Genomic DNA, 26,854 nt, shown 5'->3' with positions numbered 1-26,854 from the left:
CACTTCTATGTATGGCTGATTTTTTTTCCTCAAGAAAAATCATGTTACCAATACAGGAGTGATTATTTCTAGTCATGTTTCTCATGTCCGAGGTATATCTTCCCTATAGTCTCCACTGCATCACTTTATATGTCTTAAACACATTATACTTTTTATGATTATTAAGGTGAAAATTCATTTTCCAGCTATAGAGTCAAGCCAATTAACCTGTTTCACTTTGGGCTTTTTGAGAAGAGGGCATATTTTTGACTAGTAAGGCTTTTTTCTTTTATTAAGTTTTACATTTTCTCTTTCTACCATCATTTCTTCCACCAAATGTCTGTGACTTATTGCAACTCAGACATCCCAAATCAGATGTGATGTCTGAAGCACTATAACTGAATTACGTGGGAAGAAATACTCCGGACTGTGATTATTCCTCATATAGTTCTTCAAAAAACATTCGGCTTTTCTGCTTCCACATCAGATTATAAATTAATTTTTCTTCCAAGTAATGCTCACCTTAATTTTCTTTCACTTCACTGCTCTTAACAAGTTATCTTGGCTCAGGCTCAGACTCACTAGGCAACAATCTCTCTGGAGGCTTTCTCGTGCTACGACCATGTACAGTCCCCATAGCTGAGAATTCTTAAGGACACTTAAAGAGTTTCTAGCCATGTTTCCTGATTTGCCCAAGGACCATGAGGCCCTTAGGAAAGAATTTCTGACATACTGGGGTGGGATGTGGTATAGAAAAGGGTTGCTATGGTGGCACAATGAGCCTAAAAAAATACATCCTCTATCAGGAGCAATGCTAAAGTCAAATAGCATTTCTGAATACAGTACTGGATGCTCCCTGAATTTGCCACTACTGCACAGACTGCTCCTGCTACCCCCACTACTGCCACCACCGTGCTGTGATTATTACCCATTCTGCCAGTCTCCATTCTCCCCCGACCCAGATCCATTTCTGTTGTGTTCTGCGTATGCCAAAAAGGCTGACTCCCACGAACCACATCACCCGGGCTAAGGGGAGCCCAGCAGGCAATCAGGAAGCCAGAAGAGAGAGCTGTGTTCTTCTCCAGTAGCTCATGCCCTGCTTCAGTGCCAGGACTCTAACCATGGTCACGGCTCCCTCTGACCACAGCTCTGACCAGGCAGCCTCTCTTCAGGGCTCTGTCTCTCACAGGGCTTTAATGTATGTTCCTCTCCTTGGGTTTAGGGATGGGAACACCTTCAATGTTGCTAGTCCCTCAACTTCTCTTGTTTGTTATCTTACCCAATCCCACATTTCTCTAACAAGGACTTTCATTAAATTCTCCTGGCAATTCCATCAGTGTGCCTTTTGTCTCTGTGGGCCCATGGCTGATACAGTAATTGGTTCCAGGAGTAGCCTCGAGAAACAGACCCTCAGGTTGAAATTCTAGTATTAATTCCACGCATATTATTTTATAACATACAGATGACTTCCATACTCAGGTGGGAGGCTGGGGTTGGGGGGGGTGGAGAGAGCAGAGGGCAAGGTTTGAGGAGATTAAGTGTCTGTTTCATTTGAGCATTTTGGTGATAAAGATTACAGGCTGCTTCCCACTGTGCTGGAGAGATTACAAAAATAAAAAATATAAGCTCAACTATAAACTCAACGCATGGTGGGGAACCAGAAAAGTCCTAATTAGCTTTAACTGTATCTCTTATCTTGTGGATATGTAAGGCAGACATAGTTGATGATTAGATTCATGACATGATGACATGAGTTGCACAGTTGTGATACCAATTAAATACATACATCCAGTGGGCTTTGAAAGTCCAAGTTAAAATTAAGGTTAGCAGATCATCTCTAGTCTCAGGATCCCACTCCTTTGTAACCAAGGTTCTAACTGTAATCTACAAAATTTGCTGTAATAAAGGACTGGTTGAAAAGAGAAGCCTGAGACTCGAGATGAAGTCCTTAGCTTGAATTCTCAAATCCCCCTGAATCATCCTTGCTAGTTGATACAGTCTCTCTAGACTAAAAAAATGACCTTGAATGAATTCATCTGGAGCACTTACCTAGTCAGGACATTCCCATTATTCTCAAGGTTAACCACCACCACCATCTACTGCTTCTGTGGCCAGAAGAAGAATTGCAAAGTATACTCAAGGATAAGATGGGTTCAATACCAAAGGGGTGACAGGAACTTGCTAATTCTTATAGTCAAGAAATGGCAGCAAGGGAAGCATGCTTACAAATACATTCTGGAGCAGTTAAATCAAGGAGATAAAAATAATAAGGTTGGTTCAAGAAGAATGTATCAATATGGGAAAGTTTACCTAAAATTCTAGACATATTATGTCAGCTGAAGCTCTAATTAGTTTGCTTGAAGCCTGACATCAATGGTGACCTACAGTAATGAGTTGAGATGCTGGGACTTCTCTGCAACAAAGAGGAAAAAAATTAAAGGCATAGGGTAGTGGGGGTGCCAGAGCAGGCCCATTATCTGCAACCTACTCAGTCACTCTTCCCATACATCCAGGAAAGGCATGTCCTTCCCCAAAGCAAAAAGAATTGGTATTGATCACCTGTATCCCAGAAAAGTTCTGTCATGGCTGCCTCTGTAGGCTAGAAATGTCCCTGAAGAATTAGGCTCCCTAACTTTAATGAGAATGATGGGGTCTTGGAGTAGTGGAGGCCAGATGGCAGTGCCCAGTTTCGGGGATGCGATTGGCACAACTACTGCAGTAAAACACAAGGACAAAATGGCAACACAGGTGTTTTGACCCACATGGATACATGGTTGTGATTAATTTGTGTATGTGAGAGAATCTTAGGAATGAAATAGATTGTCAGCCTTCTAAAATATTATTTAGTCTATGTTATCAGATCAATTTTTCCTCTGGAAGGCAAAACCTCCCAAAAAAGGGCTATAGTGAGAATTCATGGCCTTTTACTCAGTTCACAAACCCAGAGCCTTTTGAGACAGAGGCTAGCTCTTCTCAGGGTATCACTCTGAAATGTGGACACCAAGATACAGTGCAATCTTCCTTCAAACCTTCCCTGTAAGATCCATGGCCATTTAACAGGATGACAGTTAACTGGGAAAGAGAAATAATCATACTACCTGGAGTTATTCACCCCAATTTAGCACTAATCAACAAGTACACAAAGTCAGTAAATAAATGGAGTCTTGGCCTATATCCACCTTAAGAACAGTCAATGGGCTACATCCTTTCTGACTGTTATTTCCTGTGCTCCTTATTGTGTACTTGGCATAAGCATACTTAACCACTGAAAACATCCTTACATTGGTTCTCTGACCCATGAAGTAAATGCTGTTATAGTGGGAAGAGCCAAGTAGAGCTCCTGGAATTTCCCCTGTCAGGTAGCAAACAGAAAGCAATACCCCGAAAAAAAAATGCAGAAATTTGTGCTACCATCAGAGAAGCAGAAGTCATGGTCATTCCTGTCCCATCCTCATTTAACTCTTCAGTTTTGCTGGTACACAAGCCAAATGAATGCTCTAGAATGACCCTGAATTACTGTGATCAACCACAGCTGCTGATCCAGATGCTGTGCCCTTAGTGGAGCAAATCAACACAGCTGTGGCTCCTGCAGTATAGTTATTGATCTAGGAAGTGGTTTGTTTTATTGTGTTTTCCCCCCTATTTGCATTAGTAAATACAGTCAGAAGAAGTTCACCTTTATGTAGAGTTGGAAGGTAATTATACCTTCAGTGTCCTACCTCAGGACTACGTTAACACTCTTGATCTTTGTCATAATATATAGTCCAAAAGAATCGTGACCATGTTGAAATCCCAGAAAACATCACCCTGATACATTGCATTGAAGATATTATGCTAATTGGACCTGATGACCCAGAGGTCACAAGCTTCAGATGCTTTAATAAAACGATATGTGCTGGTGAGTAGGAGAGAAATTCCACAAAGCTTTGGGATACTGCCAAACTGCAACATTTCTAGTACTACTACTAGTTCTGTGTAGAGCATGTGTGAATAGTCCCTCTAAAGCCAGCTACAATTAACCACACCTTGAATTTGCCACTGTGAAGAAAGAGGCACCACATTTGTACTTTGTACTTTGTCTTTGTATTTTGGAGGAAGAATATACTGGGAACACTGTCGTAACCTATTTCCTGAGTAATCCGCAATGTTACCAGTTGACTGTTGCCCAGAGCAAGAAAAGGCTAGCAATAGGACCAGGTTATGGTGCAAGCTTCCCCACCTCTTGGATTTCACAAACTAGAATATCTAAATGGTACTCGGACCCTCTGTTACAAGTAAGAAGGCTCCCTTTGGAGCCTCCAATGTGCCTCAGTAGGAGAAACATGGTATAAACCTTTATATTATGGAGCAAATGCAAACTCTCTCATGAAAAAAACTGTTTCATTTGTAGAACTATTTCTACTTTGCTACTGGACCTGGTACAATAAAACAACTCCTGAGCACAGCAACCAGGAAACCATATGACCTGAGCTGCTCATTGTGAATTGGGTATTAATTGGTCAAATCCTAACAGGAGATGTGTGCAGGGGCACTGACTGATTTAATGGGAAAGGAATATATCTAACAGGCCCAAGGAGGTCCAGAAAATTCTAATAACTCCTCTTACCAGAATCAGACTTGAAAGTACGTACTCCTGTTGCTGTGTCAGCAGTCCCTAAACCATACTTGTGTCCTCCTGGGAAGTTATCGATGACTATTAGTCAAGGAGGAAAAACTACCTGCCCTTTTGATGGATGTTGACCCCATCCAGGAGTGGTCAGCTCTAACCCCATTTGTGACAGCCTGAAATTCCTAATGGAAAATACTTCCAGTAGGCAGAATTTGATTCAGTACACCTGTACACTTTGTGTGGAGACAGAGATGGTCCACTGAATGGATCCATAATGACTCCTGGGAGGAGATAAGGATGCCTATCGCATCAGAGACTTGAAAAACAAGATTAGAGGATTGGTGACAAGGCATTGTGCAAGAGAGTTATGCAGATAGATGTCTTGAAATAGTCATGGACTATTATTAAGCTATTTATGTCAAATAAAAGTCCACCAGAGGGTGTCCACCACAGAGGAGCCTCAATAGTCAGAGTGACTAGGTGATTCCTGTTAGAGATGCCATTTAGCCTCTTCACCCAGCCAATCCAGCAGTTGTTCAAAATGGCCATAGTGGCAAGGTTGAAGGATACACATGGGACTCAGCAACACGGACTCGCTCTCCCCAGGGCTAGCCTAGCTATTACAATGCCCAGGTACCCAGACTTTCAATCACAGAGGCCGGTCATGGACTCTGATGTGGCACCATTCTTCAAAAGGATAGAAAGCTGACTGCCCTTTCTACTTGTGACTGGGGTAGATATTTGTCCTCAGGAACCAAAATATCTGTCCCCGATATGCATTTGGCCTCCCAGCCCTCAGTGTTTCTTCTATCACCCTACTGCAAGCTGAATTGTGTCCCTACGAAATTAATTTGAAGTCCTAACCCCCAGTACGCCAGAATGTAGCTTTATTTGGAAATAGAGCCATAGAAGGTGTAACTAGTTAAGATGAGGTCACACTGGAGTAAGGTGGGCCCTTAATCCGATATAACCGATGTCCTTAAAAGGTGGTGTGAAGACACAGGCCGAAAGTGTAACATGACTTTGAAGGCAGAGAGTGTAGCTATGCAGCTGTAAGTCAAGGAATGCCAGAAACAGCACAAGTTAATAGCATGATACTGATTCTCCCCTAGACCCTTGAGAGATCACTGCTACACTGACACCTGAATTTCTGACTCCTCACCTCTGCTGAGAATTGCACAAGAATAAAATTCTGCTGTTTTAAACAAAGTTTGCAGTACTTTGCTACGGTAGAGAATTGCACAAGAATAAAGTTTGCAGTACTTTGTTATGGTAGCCATAGGTATCTAATATGCATCCTTATTCATTCCTTTTTCAGTGAAATGTTAAACCACAAAACGTCAACCCCAACAAAGCAGCTAACTTTATAATGAAACAAACACAGCAATGGGCTCATGCTCATGAAATTCACAAGCCTTACCACATGTCTCATCATCTAGAAGTGGACATCTATTGCACCAGTTGGGGAGGGTGGGGTTAGGGTAAACCAATGACCAATGTACGGTAATGTCCCCCTACTCCACCCCATAGCCAGGTCCAGGAACCAAAGGGTGGAAGTGGTAGTGGCCCCTCAGTGTTAAACCTGAAATCCCTATGCTGAAAAATCTGCTTCTTTTTCCTGTATCCTTGGGTTCCACAGATTTGGAATTATGAATTGTTAAGAGAATAATGCTTCTGACTGGAAAAGAAGTGGTGATTCCATTATATTGGAGACCAATTCTGCATCCTGTTAATTTAGATCTCTCATGCCACGGGACTGAAAGCAGAGGAAGACTGTATAACATTGCTGGGGGCGTCCATCCCAATTGTCATGGGGGGACTGTGCTGCTGCTACAAAATGGGAATAAGAAGGGATATGTGGGGAGCCCAGAAGATTCAGTGGATTGCCTCCTACTATTCTCATAATAACTTCTATGGGAATCTGCAGAAACTCAATAAAAGTAAAGCCACAGAGGGTTTGAATCTTATGGGAGTGGAGGTTAGAGCCACCCCACCAGGTAAAGCACTGGAAGAAGCAAGAGAACGCAAGAGTGGTGGTGGAGAAAGGAACTGGCAAAGATCAAGGACTCATCAGCACCACTGGAAGCGCAGCCTGAGCAGAGGGTCAGGAATCCCATGGCAGCACTAGATGTCTGGAGAGAGCTGCATCAGGGAGGCTGAGCGTCACCGAGCAACGGGAACAACAGCGCAGTTCAGCAGTTCAAGTAAGTGTGAATCAGTCTTCCCCTCTTAGGGATTCTGAGGGCACTGGAGAAGAGGAACGCTGAGATCCTACCAGTCAGCAAGGGCAGGATTCTGATCAGACGTGGGGACTGTGATGGTTAGCTTTTTGTGTCAACTCCGCTAGGCCACAGTGTTCAGGTATCCAAACAAACACTAATTTAAGTGTCCCTGTGGAGGTGTTTTTTTTAGATCTGGTTAAGATCTACAATCATTTGACTTTAAGTAAAGAAGATTATCCCTGATTATGTGCATGGACCTCATTCAATCAGTGGAAAGGCCTTAAGAGCAAAACAAATTTCCCTGTGAGAGAAATTCTGCCTCAAGACTACAGTATTAGCTCCTGTCCAAGAGTTTCCAGCCTGCTGGCCTGCCTTATAAGTTTCAGACTTGCCAGTCCACAATCACATACCCAGCTCCTTAAAAAAAAAAAAAAAAATATATATATATATATATATATATATACACATATATATATCTCCCATATTTATATATTTCCTATACAAATTCCCCATATTTCTTATATATTTATATATTTCTTCTTTTATATATATATAAAATATATATTTCCTATTGGTTGGTTCTGTTTTTTTCTTAAGAACCCAGACTGATACAGGGACAACTGTTAAGGTGAACTTATCTACAACCCACAGGGAAATGGGCCTATTTCAGACCTCCTCAAATATATGTTTCAGAGAGAGGGGTTATTGTTCCCCAGATGCTAACTTATACTTTAAGTTAAATGTATATGGAAAGAACTGAAAGGGAAAGTATTATTGTTTCCATTTCTAAGTTCTGCATGATGATCTCTCACTTTACTTGCATCGGTTTTCTGAAAGTCACAGTGGCATGCTGAACTGCAAATACAAACATGGTGCTTTGGGTCCAATAATATGAGTCGTCTTTCCTGGGGCTGAGATGGATTATTTGCACGTGGTACTCCTATGAACCAGAGCTCAACATCTCCAGGAGGGCTGGCCAGCTGCCGTGAACAGTAAGTAACCACAAACGGGAAATGCTTAGCTTCCTATCTTCACACCGTAAACGTGGCCTCCCTGACATAGTGTCCAAGCCAGGAGAACTGACCACCTACCTCTTGGTTTTCAGATGAAAAATTGAAATCTACTGAAGAAAATTCAGAAATTCTGCTTAGTTGTTCAAAACAAACTTATTTGGCCCTTAAAAGAGCCTATCATAGGATACATAAATATTAAGCATACATAGATAAACTTAGGAATGTTACCTAAAAAATTGAAAACCTAATGTGAATCAAGAAAAACTTCCAATTAAAAAACAAGTACTTAATTCACAATTGCTCAAATTTGAATAATGCATGGAACTTCTAAGGGAAAAATATTAGACAACCTAGTATTACTTGAATTATTTTCCTAATAGTATCTGTATATGTACTAACATAAAAATAGATATAAACTTCTTAAGCTTATGCTCGTACAGAGATAAAACATCTAAACAATTTTATTTAAATGATGGAAAAACTATAAAACAATGAAACTGTATTTTAAAATATTAAATTAGTGTGACAATATGACAAGTAATTATTTGTTTTTTCAATTTATTTAAATTTAAAGTAAATTGCTGTTCAGTTTCATGAAAAAAATACATGTTTTACATAGGTGCTTTAGCACACGATGGACCACCGTTTGGGTCTGTCATTACTAATGTTACTTATTTTTAGATAATTAACTTAAACACTGATTAATTATTTTGATCAACCAATCAATTTAATAAAGAACTCCAAATTACAAAAATTGGCAATAATGTTTTAATATCATTCAGCAAAAAATCCTCATTATGGATTTACTATGACAATGACTGCTGATAAGTTTGGCAATTTACTAAATACCAAGACAGAACGCACGCACCCTTAATTCACAGCAGGGACATGGAACTGTCATGGACGCAAGTTGTTCTGAGTTAGAAATGCACAGACTAAAGGTAGGCTAAATAGAATCAAGTCGACCTGGCTTTAGCACAGGGTCTCTGCCTCTGTCCTCATCAGGGAGAGGAAGCGGGGTGGGGGTGGAATTGGGAACTGGTGAGTTGCTGGGATCTGAGGCATGTGTGTGGGTATCTCTTCCTCCAGCCCTCCCACCCTCCCCCGTTTCCTCTTTCTCTCGCCCCCAGCTGGCTGATGTGTCTCCCTCTATCTCTGTATTTCTGTGCATGTGTTTCTGTCTCTCTTTGTCTCTGTCCCTCATGACAAGAGGTCTTATCTCTGCTTCTGTTTTCATGTCTCTATTATCTTCCTTCTATGTTGTCCAGATTTATCTACCCGTTAACATGTGAGTCAAAGACTATTACTCCCAGTTCTGGCTTAACATCCTTTATAAATTTAAATTCTGACTAAGGAGAGTCCTGTGTCCCAACTCTAAATTTCTAGAAGAGACAACCTGGTTGGCCAAACAGACCACTGACGTTAAGCTGTGGCTGGTTTGTAGTGAGTGTCCCATAGGTGGTTGCTCACTCATCAGTGGCTGTTAGAACACACTTTCTGAGAAAGGCATGCGTATTATAGAAAACATGTCTGTTTACATGTCTATTGAGGACCCAAAATAGCAGTTTTACCTAGCAACTATTCATTAGAGTACTTCAAATATCCATTTGATCCTGACTTTAAAGATAGTGCCCAAAAATCAATTCAGAAAATTATACCATAGGACAAAAACAAAAGGCATTTAAAAACATGAAAAGAGTCCTTGACATCTCTTAGAAAGAGACGAATGGTCCAAATCACAAGGATTATTAGGCTGTTCCACCAACAGACCACTCGAAGACACTCACTTGAAGAATATAAAAGGACTAGGCATCAAGACTTTGGATGGAGACCCTAGCCACCAAAGAATGTATTTTTTAACCAGAATTTTTCTGATACAGGAACATGGGTAAGACTATTTAATCCTTAAGGATTAAACACAATATTATAAAATCCTTCCCAGATCACAGCCTTCTGTACGTACTTTTATTTACATACGTCTATTGAAGCACTAAGATTGCTTTAATCAAAAAAAATTTTTACATGAAATTATGTCCTCATCAAAAATGAATGTTTACTAGATATAAGATAAGCAAAATAGGTGCGAGTTTATGCACAGAGCTTATACTTTGAGAGAGAAGGGAAGGTGGGATTCAAATTAATATGTAGGGAAAGCATAATGTTAAACTTTTACAAGGGTGCTGAAAATTTGGGGTTAATAGACAGGACTGCTTAAATGAGGCAAATCCTCTGAATAAAGCTGGACTGAGTCTCTCAAAAAATGAGAAGGACATTTTGGGAGAAAAGGTCAAATAAATATGTGCAAAGAGCACGAGTGAAAGAAGGAGGAGAAGTTGGCACTGGAAGTGCAGAGGGAAGTCAGAGCTCTCACTTGGTGGCAGGCAAGGTGCTAAGGAGTAGCGGTTTGCACAAAACAGTAACTGAAGTTTCTGAAGGAGTTTCAAGAAAGGGGAGATTAAGAGGAAAGCAGCAAAGATGGTAAATTAGTGTGACAATAATATGTGGCTTAAATTGAATGATGGAGTGAACAGGGATGATAACTTTGCCTGTGACAATCAGCATGATGCTCTTCAGCATTGAAATACCTCATCAGCCCAGAACCTACAGATCTGCAGGGTCCATCTCCTGTCACCTCACCTACCACAGCTGGCCTCACACATCCCCCTTGTCCTTCACACCAGAAATCACTTTTCCTGAACACTGACTGATTCCTGATTCTGGCAAGAAGCCAGATCTCAGCTAAGCTGGTCGCAAGAGACACTCACTCTACCTCATGTCTCCTGCCCTAAATAAAATTCTCTCCCGCTGCCAATACCAGACAAATCTAAATGAGTCTCATTTCAGTGTACACAGGGATGAAAGTGTCGAACTGGCTCCATGGGGATCAGAAGGAAGAGAGATAACGGGACAGAAAAGCAACAGTAATGAGAGAGAGGGAAACACTACCAGGTACTGCCAGGAGGAAGTGGTGAGAAAGCAGGACCTTGAGAGTGATGTAGGGGAAAATGAGAATCATGGTGAAAAAAAGCAATGGAGAGAATAAGAAGGACACAGGGGAAACACTCAAGAAAATAAAAAGAAAGGGAGTCGGGGCTCAGAGAAGAACACAAATTAATCAAAGACAGAGAAAAAGAAGATAAAAGGAAAGCAACAGAAAGGCAAAGTGAGAGAGCTAAGGAAGAGAACAAGAGGAAAGTCCATATGGGCTGTGCATCCTTTGGCCATCTCAGGGTTACTGCTGCAAATCCGCATCTGGCTGATCAGCAAAAAAACAAGCAGAAATAAAAGAGAATGCGAGGGATAGAAACATCTGCATAAAAGCCTAAGTAAGGTTTTAAAAAATAGTGGATTTTTAGTTCTCCTTTGATAATCAACAAAAAGACATAAAAATGTCTATTTTTTAATTGCATTTGTATACTTTGCTTGCACTGGGAAACTACCTACCTCCTGGAATATGTGGCTTTAAGTGAATAAATAATCTGTCCTTCCACTTACGAACAATAATTAGCCTACTAGCCCTCAGGCTTCATACCAGCGTAACATAAAAAATTCATTAATTTCCCCAGTGCAACAAATCACAAAAACCTTAAACAAATCAATAATCCAACAGTGATATAAACCCAAGAGCCTTCCTCAACCTCCTCGTCATTAAATATAAACACAATGTCCAACAGCAGGGTGCTCTGTGGGAGCTATGAGAAAGTAACTTTTAGCCTACAATTCTGTTCTCTCTGATAAAAGAGAATTTGAAAAAAGGAGAGTGATAAAAGCTTCTCAGGAACCATAAGCATTATTGGTCATGTCATTTATCTCTTACCTGGAGCTAACTGCTGTCTCAGACAGATTATACTCATGGGTTATGCTCTCAGGACTATCTCTCAGGTAATGTTTGATGAGTCCTTCTTGGCACCCTTCAAGATTTATGTGTAAGAGATGGGGTGCTGAGAACTTTTTATACCCCTACTATGTCACTGATAATACCACATCAACACCGACTGAATAATCATTAGACAGTTTAGAGCCACATCTGCTTGGAGAGCTCAGTTGAAAATCTACAAAGATGTTTACAGTTTTCACAAGGTCCTTTCTTAATCTCTCTCTCTCTCTCTTAAATTTATTGTGCTCAGCCATTTAACACAGGAGTTGGAAACTTCTTGAAGAGTCCTGTAGGGACGTTAAGATTAATAGGTTTCAGATTTTGGTTGATGTGTATGTTTTCATCTTTTAGCAAATTCATTCAGGTAAGAACTTGATTGATTGGAGGTGTACCAGTCTATCATCTCCTCTGAGACTGTGACACTCAGGAAGGCGGGTAGGCAGAGGGCCACAGAGACATAGAGGCAAGAAAAGCTACACCCTTGAGCTCCGGAGGGACTTTCATGGGATGACTATCATTTGCTCTGCTCAGTTCTTTTGGTCAGTACTAAGGGCTGAATGTTTGTGTCCCATCCAAATTCACATGTTGAAATCCTAATGCCTAATGTGATGCTATTAGGAGAGGGGCTGTTTGGCAGGTAAGTAGGTCATGAGGATGGAGTCCTCGTGAGTGGGATTAGCATTCTTACAAAAGAGACCCCCAGAGCGCCTTCCCCCTTCCACCTTGTGAGGACATAGCAAGAAGGCACTGCCTGTGAACCAGAAAGTGGGCCCTTGAAGACACCAAATCTGTCAGCACCTTGACCTGGGGCTCCCTGTCCTCCGGAACTGCGAAAGATACATTTCTGTTGCTTATATGCTACCAGACTGTGGTATATTGTTACAGCAACCCCAATGGACTAAGACAAAATATCAGAGTGAATTCTTTGTTTCGTTTTGGGCTATGTTGGTATGAAATATTCCACATTTGTATGATTACAGAAAAATTGGAACATAAAGATAAGCAAATACAATAAAATAAAAATTAACCATAAACTCACTACCCAGACAGAATCAACACTAATTTTTTGGCCAATTTGTTTTTTTCTACCAGATTTATTTTCTTTGCATACATATATATTTTTATATTATTTGTTAGCCTGGTTTTTATATTCAATATCATAAATGTATTTCATGTGAATAAATATGATTCCTATACTTTCACTGTTAATAGTGTACATGCTATATATTTTATTATATATTGTATGATTTATGTATGTATTTATGTAATCTACATAAACAGACACTTTTGAGAAGACAATGTAAAAAAAATCAATCTAGAATTTTCAGGGAGAGTTGCTCCAAGTAAATAAATTACCAGTCAACAAATAGTGAACATTTTATTAAGCAGGAATTTAGAGATCTTAGTATGTCCTGACCTCAGTGCAAGAAGCAGATGTTCAAATATGGATAATAAGGAGGTCCTTATCTAAAGGAACCACATTTATGGTATTTTACCTAAAATATTATACCCTACCTCTTTTTAAATGGAGGATGCCTAACATCATTTAAGCATTTCTTGATGAACTCTATGATTGGCTATTATGACACGTATCAACATAATCAATCTGCTTTTCAGTTTGGGGATTGCTGCTCTTCCTGCCACTGCTCCACAACCACTTCAACAGCTTTCTAGTCATTCTTCCTAATTGTAATTTATTAAGGCTAAGACACTGGAGACCTACGTTCATTAACATGTGCATGTTAAATAAGGCCTAATAAATCTGTAAGGGAAGGATTTGAGTCAGTAAATATCATCCAGTGGTTTTATATGCTATTTTCACTGACATTAACATACATAATATTTATAAAAACCTGTACGTAAGTTTTTAGGTATTTTATGCTATTACAGAAAAGGAAACTGAGATTTAGGGAAGCGAAATAACTTACCCAGTGTTACCCGGCTGTGAAATTGTAGCATAATGGCTCAAGTCCAATTCTTCTTGTTCCAAATCAACTCTCAGGACTTTGTTAAAAGCAATTTCACATTTTTTTCTTGCTACCGGCTGAGAAATCTTAATCCAGAATAAAGCTTCCTAAAACATGTTTCATCAAACAAATGATACAAGGTATAAGAATTATGCAATAAAAGAGGAAAACACTGGCTCAAACAACTTGCTTTACTGGACTCCTCAGAGATTTTAATGTGCTGACATGCTTCATGAATCTCCAAAAGCAGCATTTCCATAACTACTTAGACCTCTGAGGTAACCCTCTGTAACAGCATATTTCCAGACTTCCAAGGAACAAACTGTAGAAAATAACGTCCCAGTGGGGCAGGAGGTGGGGAAGGGTATTCACCAGACCAGGTAAGTGAGGTCTGGTAGTCTTAGTCTTTGCATTCTTCCCATTTACAATCTATTAATATAGCAGAGATTAGAAGATAAATTCTGGAAAAGCTTGATATTTATCTAAGCTGTTATCCTTTGATAATATAGAATATTACTTCAGTAAAAGGGAGAGAGAACTCTTCCAAGAGTAGCTACAGAATGCAATAAAACATAACATAATGTTAATAACATTTAATCAGATAAAAGTTCAAATTCCCAGAACACATGGATAAATAATAAAAACCCTTAGGCTGGATTTGGAGTTAAACCGTGCACCGTGACAGACCACAGCACTTTGTACCTTCCCCTGAAATATGATGCACTGTCCTAAGATCTTCCTGATCTCTGTAGCAAAAAAGAGAATTCCCAATGAAATTCAATAATTTCCACCTTCACAAAGCACACACAGTAGAAATATTTGCGATATCCTTCAAAACTCAACAAATTACTTTCAAAGTAGCTAAATCTATTTGTAGTTCATTAAAATATTTTCATGAAATAGCACCATTTTAGTATAATAATAGAGAAAGTCATCATGTGGCCCATGAAATAAAAGGTTCTCTGAAGGGAAATTGTTCCCCAAATTGTCTTCTAAATAAGGTTTTGCATCATGGAAACCCTCTTGTCAATATGCTGTTATCAATATCTGTAACAAGTGGATATTTTGCTAAGTACTTTGTATTTATTATCTTATTTAATAATTAAAAGAGTCCAAAGTAGGTACATTATAAATAATCTCCAATCTTACAAATAATAAAATTGAGGTTAAGAGAGATTAAGTTTCTTGAGGCGGCAGAGCTAGGATTGGAAGTTAGGCTGCCAAGTACAAAGCACTTTACTTAACCTACCTCTCTGCAATGCTCATATTCAGTTTCATATATTAAATATACATAACACCCTGATATGCCTTTTTAAATCTTATAGTAGCCATGGAAGTTTTAGAAGTAAGAATATATTCTCAGTAAGATTCCCCTATTTTACCTTAGCAAGCTTCCTGACATTACGAAACATCCCTTCATTCACTTTGACCTATAACTAACCTCCACTCTTCTATTGGAAGTCAAAAGACCATGGCATTTCATGATTTCTTCTTCTCTTTTGACATTTCTGCTGTCACATCAAGGCCTTTACAAATGGAACTTAAGTATGACTAACTGCAGTACAAACTAAACTCCAAATAAAAACCAACAGAGTATATGAATGGTAAAGCAAGCCAGTTCTAAAACCAAAGACAGCTTCATCAGAAAACTAGTAGATGCTCAATCTGCAATTTTGGCTTTTGTATAAATTAGCTTGAATTCAAAAGTCAATAGAAGGATAAAGGAATCATATGACTCATTTGTCTGCCAGTACAGAAGAAGTTGAAAGTGGTATGATTGAAAGAGCCTGGAAGAGAATCCTATCAATCAGTCCACAATTATTTATTGAATATCCACAACCCCAAACTACCACTATGCCACAATGCTTGGAATCCCAACCCTTGAGCTATCAACTGGGGTTAAAGCATGACCAGAGAATGAGTGTGTGTTAATGTAAATATGGATTACTTGAAGACAGGATAGTAGTAACTCCTTGGCAACTATTATTCCAGTAGCAAAATATATGTAGAGCTCCAAGGGGACAGAATGAAAGAAGGTAAATTATGACTGATTTTGGATAAGTCACACCAGTGGAATAAAGGACCAAAAAAGCACCAGAGCTTTAGTTACAGAAGGTAGAATCATTGCACTAGGTACTGGGTACTAGAAAAGTGAAACAAAGGACAGTGTTGAGGTAGAATTTTGGGTCCAACACCAGAAGTTTACCTACAACTAATGAGAGCTTTTCTTGTCCTTCATTTGTCTATGTAAATTGGTAACTTTTTACAATAGAAAATACATTCTGGAATTTGAAATCAAGACCCTACAAACAGAAGAGTCCCTCCCCATACAATATAGGAAAAGGTCACAGAGGTCTAGTACATAAACCTGGTATCGTTATTTATACTTGGAGCTCATGTTCAAGGAAAGCTACAAAGGGACAAGAATGAATTTTTCTAGTATTCTCATCTGCAGAGAGCACTCATCTTCCAACAAAACATGCCTTCTATCTTGGAGTGTGCTGATAAATGTTTAACAGACTCTCCAAGAAAAAAATTATTATAAATTTTACTGCTTTAAAAAAATTTTATTATAAGTTTTACTGCTTTATGACATATAGCACCCAATTTACAAATAATGATAATATATATAATAATCATCATTGTAAATTGTATTCCAATGACATCAGTGCAATTTGCTGTTTCCTATAAAATCCACTATCAGTTTCTTCTTCATTCTGTCCCCAACCTTAGAATCACAAAATTGGACTACGTATAAATGTTTGATTACAATCTGATTCAAAAAGAAGTCCTCATGTCATTGACAAATGAGTGCAATTCTGACATAAATGCTGGTTGATATTTTCTTTTACATTACAGAGTAAGGCTAAAGTAAAACAACAAGGATGCATGTCGGAATTCATTCAGCTTTCAATGACATGAGCAATTTCTTTGCTAAATCAGATAGTAGTTTTCAAACACTAGAAGAATGTTTTCTCAATTTTATGTGCTATTCACAATGTAACAGCTGCATATACAACTCAGTTTAAATTTTAATGTGCATTATTAATATTAAAATATTAATACTTTAAGCCTAGACAATGAACAAAATAATAATTTTTAGCACTTGTGATTTTCATGGTATCAATGCTTCATCACAGTTGATTTCAAACTACCAACGCAGGACTGCGAAGAGCATTAAATAGCATTTCCAACACACAGATACCAGACATGTAAATAACATCAAAAGCATAGATAATAGTAAGATAATTAAGAAGTGACAAGTCTCTAGTATTTACTACCTTTGTTTTTAACATAATGTTCAATTAAAAGTTTATAAAATTTTATTTGTAATAATTGCTATTTAACAAATAACAAAATCACTGTAAATTTAACCAATGGCTCTTGAGAGCCAGTAGGAGCTGGATGGAGCGGACCAGCTGCCTCTACCCATCCTAACCGCCAGCAGGACGGCATGTTGCTCTTCTTATTAGTTCTAGGTATATTCCTCAGTTGCAGTATTATTTTGGAAATTCTCTACTACAATCGCTCTGGTTTTAAAAATCTCATTATTGTTCCCTAAATTGGAACAAAATTTGGGAGATAAATGCAGGTGAAGAAAGAAGGGTCAGTTAACCACTGGAAGAACAAACTATGAGATTGTGAAAAGAATCCTGGGATTTGCAGTCAGAAGACCTCGACCTTGAACCCAGTCCTCCTGTCTCTCCTGTCTCAGAAGTACCTCTTCAGTTTTGAGCTTCAGGATTCTTAGCTGTCATATGCAGCAAACAGTCACTCACCACACAGCTTTTTAAATAAAGAATACATACAAAGATACCTGTGAAAATGTTTTATAATTAAAATGTATGATATAAAATAAATCATTTTATAACATACTATTCTTTCAAATGAGGTCAACCTTCTAGAAATTCTTTTTTGATAAAGGAAATTAGTCATATTTTAGATTTCGTTTGCTACTTTATTACAATTGACAATTTATGATTAAAGACTTTTTTTCCAATTTGGAAAAAATCTTGTATGTATTACAAAATAGGTAGATTTGATTATGAATAATTATATACAGGAGATACCTTGTAAAAGAGCTTGACTGCAAAAATGACATTCAAGAGATCAGGATTTCACAGCTAGCTTGTTCCACAAACCTTACAACATAATTTTCAATTTCTCTGAGCCTCATTTTTCTTATCTTTCAACTGCAATGACAGAGTGAAATAATCTGATGTTCTTTCTAAATCCAAATTTGCCTATAATTTCCTTATAATTTTCCCACAGGGCTCCCTTAAATATTGATTCACTTAAGGGGTTATTTACAGAATGTTAGCTATCATTTCTAATTGTGAGTCCTGACCTTACAATTAGATCTTACACAGGAACATGCTTTGAAATGGGTCATTTGTTGATATAGGAACAGTCCTCAGTTCTTTTGCTATTATAGCTACAAAACAGGGACTATTCTGCTTTTTAGTCACTGGGGTATATAGAGAAGGGACAGAAAAAATTATAAACCAAAATAGGAGAAGCCACCTTCTCAGGATAAAAAGGAAAGAAAGAAAGAAAAAGAAACAGCCTGAAGGTATAAGGCAAATGAAACACAAAATCTGATTTATTTTGTTTGGTGTTTTACCTTTAAGAACACATCAATTCCATAAAGATCTATAAACTGTCTGGAATCACTTCCTTTTTTTCTTTTCTTTGAATACCTACCTCCAAGTCTTCTTATTTTGAAGGGCAGATTCCTCACCCCTAACTGGTTCTTCACCCTGCCTCTTCCTCCTCATAGGTCTGCTCTAACGCCACAGAGCTCCCAAACATACTCCCTACCCCATCTCAGAACATGTGCTTCCAATTCAAGGAAAAAGAAAACTAAAGCAAAAATAAACACACACACACACACACACACATACATAAACCTCCAATACAAATAAGAATAACTCCACACATAAGAGAACATGATAACTGCCTGACTCATGCTGGGTGAGGTACAGAAATGAAAATGCCACCTGGGTAATTCCTTAGATAACATGAGTCCTTCCAGGAACTTATTTATTACACAGTAAAGAAGAGTAGGATGTTCTTTATGAAATATTTCTCTTGGGAATTCAAAATGTAAGCTCCTACCACTGACAAGGTGGCATTTTTAGATTAAGCCGTAGGGAACCCAGCGTGATTTACAAATACAACAGTCCAAGAATAACAGCCTTCCTGCCATTCGTGATTGGCATCGTTATTATAGACTCTATTATAATGTTATCTCTCTGCCCAACAAAGCTATTCATTCAGCAACTAAGCACACGTCAAAGACAAGGCAGAGTCTACTTATTTGCAGGAAAAAAATGCTTTTGAAAAACATAGTCTCATTGCTCAGGCAGAACCAAGACTGTACATGACACAGTGCAAAGGGCTCATGATAGAAGGCGGCAGGAAATGAAGTTGAAACAGAAATACCAGCTGAGAAGGTGTTTAATCTTCAAGGTGTGAGGTATTACATTCTAGCACTCTGTCTGATTGATACCAGGCATGAAGGGAAAAAATGATCTAAAACATATGGAGGAAAGTACACTTAGGTCCCTTTGATGTCTGTGTTGGCAAAGCACTTCAGCTTTCACACTCAGTCTTTAATAAAACAGCTGGAGCTTCTGGTTTGTAAATAAAGGAAGTTGTTGAGTAGGGCCAGTCACACACACAGAAATGCAACTTCACTTTAATGGGTACCTGAAACTATTTATCTCAATATTCACACACACACACACACACACACACACCCCTTTTAGAGTTGTCTTATAAGTGACTCCATATTTGCTTTGAATGATGCCTGTAACTTTCAAATAATTTTTCCTGTGGGAAACTAATGAATTCCTACAAATGCATGTATTCAAATGTGAAGGGAAGTTGAATAGTCCTTCTCTTCGCCAAAGGCAGAAACTGAAAGCCATAAGCACAGTGGGGAGGAGGCTAGTGTAGGCTTCTTTCTGCACTAAAAATGATCAATTAAACATATAACTGACTTTTTTTTTTTCCAGCCAGTGTGAGAAGTACACACAATAGCAGCAAACAAAAAAGGGAGATCTTGTCAATGATGCAGGTAATTCCCAAACTGTCTAGGTAGGTCCTCCAAATACACAAAAACAGCAGGGTCCTGCCAGAGACCGTATGTGAGGCAGATAAATCTTAACAGCAGAGAATTCAAGCTCCACATCCCATCAGTCTTCCCTGTGGAGCGTGCTGAGGATCCACACAGCCCAGGTTTGTAGAGAGCAATTCCTGCTCCGTCCCCACCCTCATCAGTGATGCACATGTGTGCTTCCACACACCTCTGGACCTACAACCTCACACCATCTCCCACTAAATGCTAATGCGGGAGACCTAGAAAAGCATTCAAATAAATGTGTGTTTCTTAAGCAGGTCTATTCCATCTTACCCAAGACAGATGTATAGAATTCTAGGAACTAAGAACTGGGATCCAAATCTGAAATCATCCAAATGAAGTCCCACCCAGAAAGAATTTTCCAACTATGATGCTGACCCTGCTTCAGTCTGTCCACTGTGTGCACTGAGCACACAGTGGTTGTGATGCTGGCTCAGATCTGGAAGTCTTAAGGAGATTCTTCTTACCTTGAGTTGAGATCTGGTTCCCAGGGGTTTTTAACTGGTGATTCTGACTGGTCCTAGAGAGAGAGGGAAAGACAAGAGAATTTTTCTAAATAGATCATTAATTAAGTACTTATAATTTTTAGCTCTAGGCAGTTTTTAGCATTGACATTAAGTATATCAACACCCAATTTTTATGACTTTTTTGATACACTTTTTAAGAAAAGCATTAGTCTCTACGTGTATTGCCTCTCAATTACTGCCTTTTTTATATTGCTGACAGAAATTCTGCAACTGTGCTTATAAGTCCTTTCAATAAACTATAAGGTCATTTACAGAATTCAGATGATTTTTATATAACAGTGATCAGTGTTATTTATTGTTTCATCCTGTATTTCAGACTTTAATTCTACTTTTCTAATTGGAAAACTAACTTTATTGCTCTTGAATATGGAAGAAAAATAGCTGAGTAAAGAAGTATCTATCATCTTGAGTAATACACCATCTAGGGAAACAGTGGGCTTGTTTCGTCCTTGTCCATCTTGCTCCCTGTCCTCTGTAACAGTCTTTTACAATTTTCTATTATTCTAGCCCTTTGCCTGCTTTTATATTCTTTTAGACCTTATGTATATATAATATATATATATATATATTTACTTTTTATGCACTTTAAGAAATTTTCCCCTAAATTCCTATCACTTACACAGCTCCAAAATTGCTGTATTCCATGCAAGCAATAGTCTTGCCAGGACTCTCCACTATGACTCTCTCTCTCAGAATTAGAATTCAGATGTGAGAGCATGTCATGAGGACATGTATTAACACATGTAATTGCATTAAGAAATGAAGTCAGACTTTTCCTGAGAGTAAATCTGACTTGACTGATTGATTTGATTTGAAAACTGGCTTTGCCAAACAGGTAAATTAAACATTTTCCATAAATCACTTGATTCTGTAGTTCTGAGATTTTAACAATAGTATATTTAAAGTGCATGAAAAGAAATGATTTTGTCAAAACTGTTTATTGGTAAATGTGTATCAAAATTGATAACAAGAGTTATTGAATACATCTCAGCAAAGCCCTTCTGGTAAATGCCAATAAATTGAGAATGACACTGACTCTAATGACAGGGTGACAAAGCCTTTTGCTAGTCAGGATCAAACTGAAGGGAACACAGTTGAATTGTCGGCTGATAGATTAATAAAAATATTTTTGACGATAGGTTCCTATATGAATTTTTGTCATATAACTTGGAAAGAGCTCAAAGAATTGAGTGATATTACTAACTAAAACTTCCATTTCTATCTTTTTATTTGTGATAAGTGTTCTCAGTGCTTACATATGTATAGAAAATATAAAAACGTAATTGATGCTGAACTTTGCCTCCATTAAATTACAACTATTATTCATCCAGGAAAAGATGAGCTATTCTGGTTATTCTCCCACCCATTGCCTCTATTCTCTTTCTTATGTACACCCTATTAGGGAAGTATCAGACCTCCTAGATCGCCCTCTGCACCTCTCCCTTTTTTCTCTTCCTCTTCATTCTTCCACCTTATCAACTATTTCCCAACATTATCCTTTAGCCCTTCTATTCATTTTTTAAAATTTTACTCATCATACCTTTAATTTACAATAATTACTTGCCTTCTGATCGATTCTTTTATATAGCAGCCAGTTCTAATTCTATAAATGGACTATTTTCTGAAATACTTCAAATGTACCAATTAGAACTTTCTAAAGTTCTCTTTTTTCACTTGAAAAGGGTTAAGCATTAGTTGTCTTCCCTGTATTTGTTCATGTATTTTTCTTTCATGCTCTTTATTTTACTAAAATACATGTTTACTCAAATACGTGTGTACCCTCTTCCACTTGTATTTATAAATCAGATATTAAGCTAATTATACAGGCCGACTCCCCTAACTCTTCACAGTTTTGCTGTTCCAAGATGCTTCTCTGTGAACCTAAAGACTGGCTGCTTATAAATTCTTAGACTTGAAAGCCCTGAGTAATCATGCAATGAACATTCATCCTGATGGTCCTAAAATTCAAAGGGTAGCAATGCTGGAGCTAGATTAGATGCCTTTGCACAATGACCACAAGTGGAAATGTAAACAAGCCAATCTCTGGATGTAGAACTGAAATGAAGACAGTCTCATATGGGATGAAACCAACTAGATAACTTCAAGTTACTGTTTTAGTGACTTAGTAGCAAAGTAACAACTCTAGATTGGAAATCTCAATATCTGTGCTCTAGGCCTGTTTCTGTTACTAATCACTAGCCATAAACCTGCAAGAGAGCCATATCCTCTTTGGATTATAACATGATGATGCTTGAGGCCCTGCCTATCCTAAAATTCTATAATAGTAGGAATTTAAGTGTCCATAAGTGATCTTTCTGCTCCTGGATATGTATAACCAAATCAAAAGTTAAGCCACAGTGATCATATATTAATGGATGTAAGATATTTACATGCACATATTTATTAAAGTCACTGTATTAAGTGCTAACACTAATTTCCACCTCTCCAGGATACTTTGATTGGTCTCCACATAAATTTTTTATCCTACACAACCTACTGATGAGTTTTTAAACACACAGAACTCAGAGGAATACTTGAATGACTGTGCTATAATATATTTAATCAAAAATATGAAACGAAAATAGGGTTTTTCAAATGAAACATCCATATTCATACACAGCTTTTGTTTTGTCTTCTCAATGAAATCTCACATTCTCCAATTCAGCAAATTCATCTTAAACATTGTACTGGTTCAGTCATAGTTACAATCTTAGAGACCTCTGTCAGTATTTATTATTTTGGCTACTTATGATCCTGCTATCACATATGTCATCTTTCTTATCTTAGATCCAATCACTTCTCTTTTCCATAAAATTGCACAGTGCCTTTCACATTCTTATCAATTAGTATGAGAGGTTTAATCTTTATAATTGACAAATATATATGGTGTATACACCAATGGGAAAGAGTTACCATGCTTCCTGTTTCCCACACAATCTAGTTTTGTATCCTACAAATAACAAAGATTATTGGGTATCTATTTCTCAGTTATTTAAGAAGAACACTTTTTAATTTCATAATTGTGACACAAAGTTTACAAACCTTATTCAAATACATTACCTCATTTGAGTCTTTGAATTAGTCTGGGACATAAAAAGGCAAACATATTCCTCATGTTACAGATGGAGAAGGTGAGGCAGGAAGGTGCGCCAGGATAAGCTCCAGTTATACCTCAGGATGCCAGAGGCAACCTCATTAGTGTCTGCTGCCTTCTCCCACTACCAAATTTTGCATTGTTTCTCATCTTTTTCTAATGTCAGCTCAACTTCAGTAGCTATTTTCTGAAAATCTTTCTGTTTCAAACTTCTTTCATTCATTAAGAAAACCTTAATCAGCTCCTACCGTGTTGCAGACCCTGTGCTAGATACTAGGGCAGAGCTTGGACCAGTTAAGAAAAGGCATTAATCAAATAATCACAAAAGAAAAGTGGATATTGTAACTGACAGATGCTGCAAAGTAGGAGCACCCAGTGTCATCAGACCCTGTACATGGGAGATTTGACCTAGTCAGAAGGATCAAGAAAGGCCACCTGAAGGAGTAACATATGGGCTTTGGTGGAACAATGAAGCTGCTTTTACTAGATAAGAAGAGAAAGAGAAAAACACACATGTGAAGACCTTTAGCAGTAGGAAGTATGGCAAGAGGGGAGTAAGGAAAGAAGCTCAATGTAAATAAAATCAAGAGAATGGAGAACAGATGGTGAGACATGAGAAAACTGGAGGCCATGCTCTGCAGGGTTTTAAAGCAGGTTGATGAATTTTGTCTTTATCCAGAAAGCAATGGTATTGTATACTTAATTTACATGAAATATACAAAGTAGGCAAATCCATAGAGACAGAAGGTAGATTAGTAGTTGTCAGGGGCTGAGGGGAGGGGAGAATGGAGTGTGACTGCTAACAGATACACGATTTCTATTTTAGAAGATAAAAATATTTTTAAATTAGATAGTAATAATAATTGCACATTTCTGTGAATATACTAAAAACTACTGAATTGCACACTTTAAAAGGGTAAGTTTTATGGTATGTAAATTATATCTTGATAAGGTTATTATTAAAAAATAACAGTAGAAAAGTGTGAAAGATTTTAAGAAGGGAATTCTCTGATAAGATTAGAGTTTTAAAAGGATCACTCTGGCTTCAGTGTGAAAATTGGATTTGGGAGTGGAGAAAGTAGTCTACTATAATAATACAAGTGAGAGAAACTTAGAAAAGAAAACCAATAGGACTTAATTATAGACTGAGCATTAGAGACAAATAAAAAGAAGATATAAAAGGATGGTCCCTAGTTTTCCAGCTTGAACAAGGAAATGGATGTTGGTACCATTCACTAACATTGTGGTACTGGAGGATGATCAGATTTTGAGGGATGGGGGTTGGATATTGAGTTCAGTCTTTTATTGAGTTGGAGATTCCCTGGAGAAATGTCAAATAAAAATTAAGATATAAAGGTCTGAAACTCAGAGCAGAGTTTTTAGTAAAGGGAAAACTTATGAGTATTCTGCATATAAACTTGTAATAACTTTTAATGAAAAATAATATGAAAACGAATACATGTGTATATATATCCATGACTAGGACATTATGCTGTACACCAGAAACTGACACATTATAACTGACTATACTTCAATTAAAAATTTTTTTTGAAAAATAAAATCATAGACATGGATACAGAGAAACAACCTGGGAAGAGAATCTATAGGGTGAGAAAGAAGGTGGGCTAGGACCAACCCTAGAGGAACTCTGAATTATTGGCCATAGAGTACAAGTCTGCAGTGGAAACATAAAAATAAACAAGCCAGAGAAGCAGGGAGAAAACCAAGACAGTGTTCTGTCAAAGAGGACAAGGAGAGCATTTCAAAACCTCTATGACAGCTTTCACACCATGTAATTCTTACCTAGCTCCTCTGCTAGATTATGAGTTTTTTGAAGGAAGGTATATTTTCTTTTGACACTACTTAGTACTGGGCTCATATTAAGCATTCAATGAATATGTGTGGTTTGCAATTAAATGTTTAAATTTGCTGATTGGTGAAAAAAAATTGTTACATCAGTAGCTCACAATTTTATGCTAGAAAAACTTCAATGCAGCAGACGAAAGGAAAAGTTGCCATTTTTCCTGACTAAAGAGAGAGAGATCTCTAACCCCTTAGTATAATGCCGGTGCGTGGCAGAGACAGAGCTAAATGAAAATGCCTAATAGTAGCGATAGGCTAGCAGCAGTGATGGTAAAGGCAAAAACACTTGCACGATGAAATCGAGGTTTAAATAAAATGAGAAAGGAGTCTGAAGGGCTACAGAGCCAAGATATATTCAGAACTAGATGTTTTATGGGAAAAGACAGCCAACTCAGAGAGCAGAAGCAAAATTCAAGGAGGCTGAGGAAGGTATGAATTTGTGAACTGTGGCCACAATTCGGCTCCCACCCACCCAGGATTCCAAACGATGTAACCAATCCCTACTGAGAGGACTGTTAATAAACAAGCTTACCTATATAAAAAGTTCATAAAAATCAGCAGCATAACTACACATATATACACATACCAAGGTTAATTACTAAGTTAAACTTTGTAAGCTATTCACATTGTTCTTTTAATTTGATTCCTTTGTTTCCTAAACTCCAGGAGCTTGTGAAAAGCCTACTGACTATAACCTTGAAGCCCAAGTAGGGACTCCCTCAGATTGGATGCATTCAACTGTAAGACAACTTCTTCACAGTTGCCATGAAGAACTCTGGGCATGCCAGCTAGTACTACTCTGAGAATAACACTGAATATTGGGGACATCTTCAGGGGACTGTTGGCACAGAGATTATGACTGTACATTTGCAAGACACAATGACTGTTTCTTTGGACAGATGTTACTACACAGAAGTTCACACTGATTTATCCTTCTACTGGTGTACATGAGAATTCTGGTCACTGACTTAGAGCTGGACGAGAAACTTTACCCTAACTAAATTTTGTTGAGCAGACCTTGTCAGCTGAGGCTTTGCAAGTTAAAAAAAAAAAAAAGTATGATCTGCATTTAGAAATTCCATCATGTCCTTTTCCCTCATTCTAACCTTGTCTCAAAAGTTTCACAATCACATAGCACAGCAAGGAGTTTGAGGTCTCCAATAAGTCTAATCTTGTTATCTTCTCTTGCTCTTATCACGTCACACATTTCTTTGCCTTATCTCTTTTGCCCTAGGAGTCTGTAGTATACCTACTTCTAGTAGCTTCATTTGTAAACCTTTTAGAAAAGCACTAACTTATTCCCTTAAACTTACTCTATTCTTATATGAAAATCAGTCAACAATACTCTCATTTATACTCCTTCATTATGCTTTCCATTTGCAAGCACACTGCATAGTAACATGTTCTAGACTTTTCTGTTATCCTGCAGCAGTAAGACTGTTTTTTTATATATATATAAAATCTTTGTATCTCATAATTTTCTTCTGTCACCCATGCTGTGGATGGATGTTTTGTTTCTAATACTACTAGCCTACAGGCACAGACACTCAATAATTTT

The 26,854-nt window shown here is 37.9% G+C and overlaps 1 long non-coding RNA gene across 1 annotated transcript in view; it reads right to left on the bottom strand.

Moving 5' to 3' along the window:
* The window catches only part of LOC107033169 (uncharacterized), a 204,515-nt gene extending 190,750 nt beyond the window's left edge, over positions 1-13,765 (bottom strand). Inside the window, exon 1 of the long non-coding RNA XR_004190989.2 lies at positions 13,629-13,765. This is a non-coding gene — a long non-coding RNA (uncharacterized lncRNA). The remainder of the gene's footprint in view (positions 1-13,628) is intronic.
* Positions 13,766-26,854: the final 13,089 nt, after the last annotated feature.

Source organism: Vicugna pacos, chromosome 8, assembly GCF_048564905.1.
Source record: "Vicugna pacos chromosome 8, VicPac4, whole genome shotgun sequence".
Lineage (NCBI taxonomy): Eukaryota > Metazoa > Chordata > Mammalia > Artiodactyla > Camelidae > Vicugna > Vicugna pacos.
The sequence above is the reverse complement of the archived record's forward strand: the minus strand, read 5'-3'. Positions and strand labels throughout refer to the sequence as shown.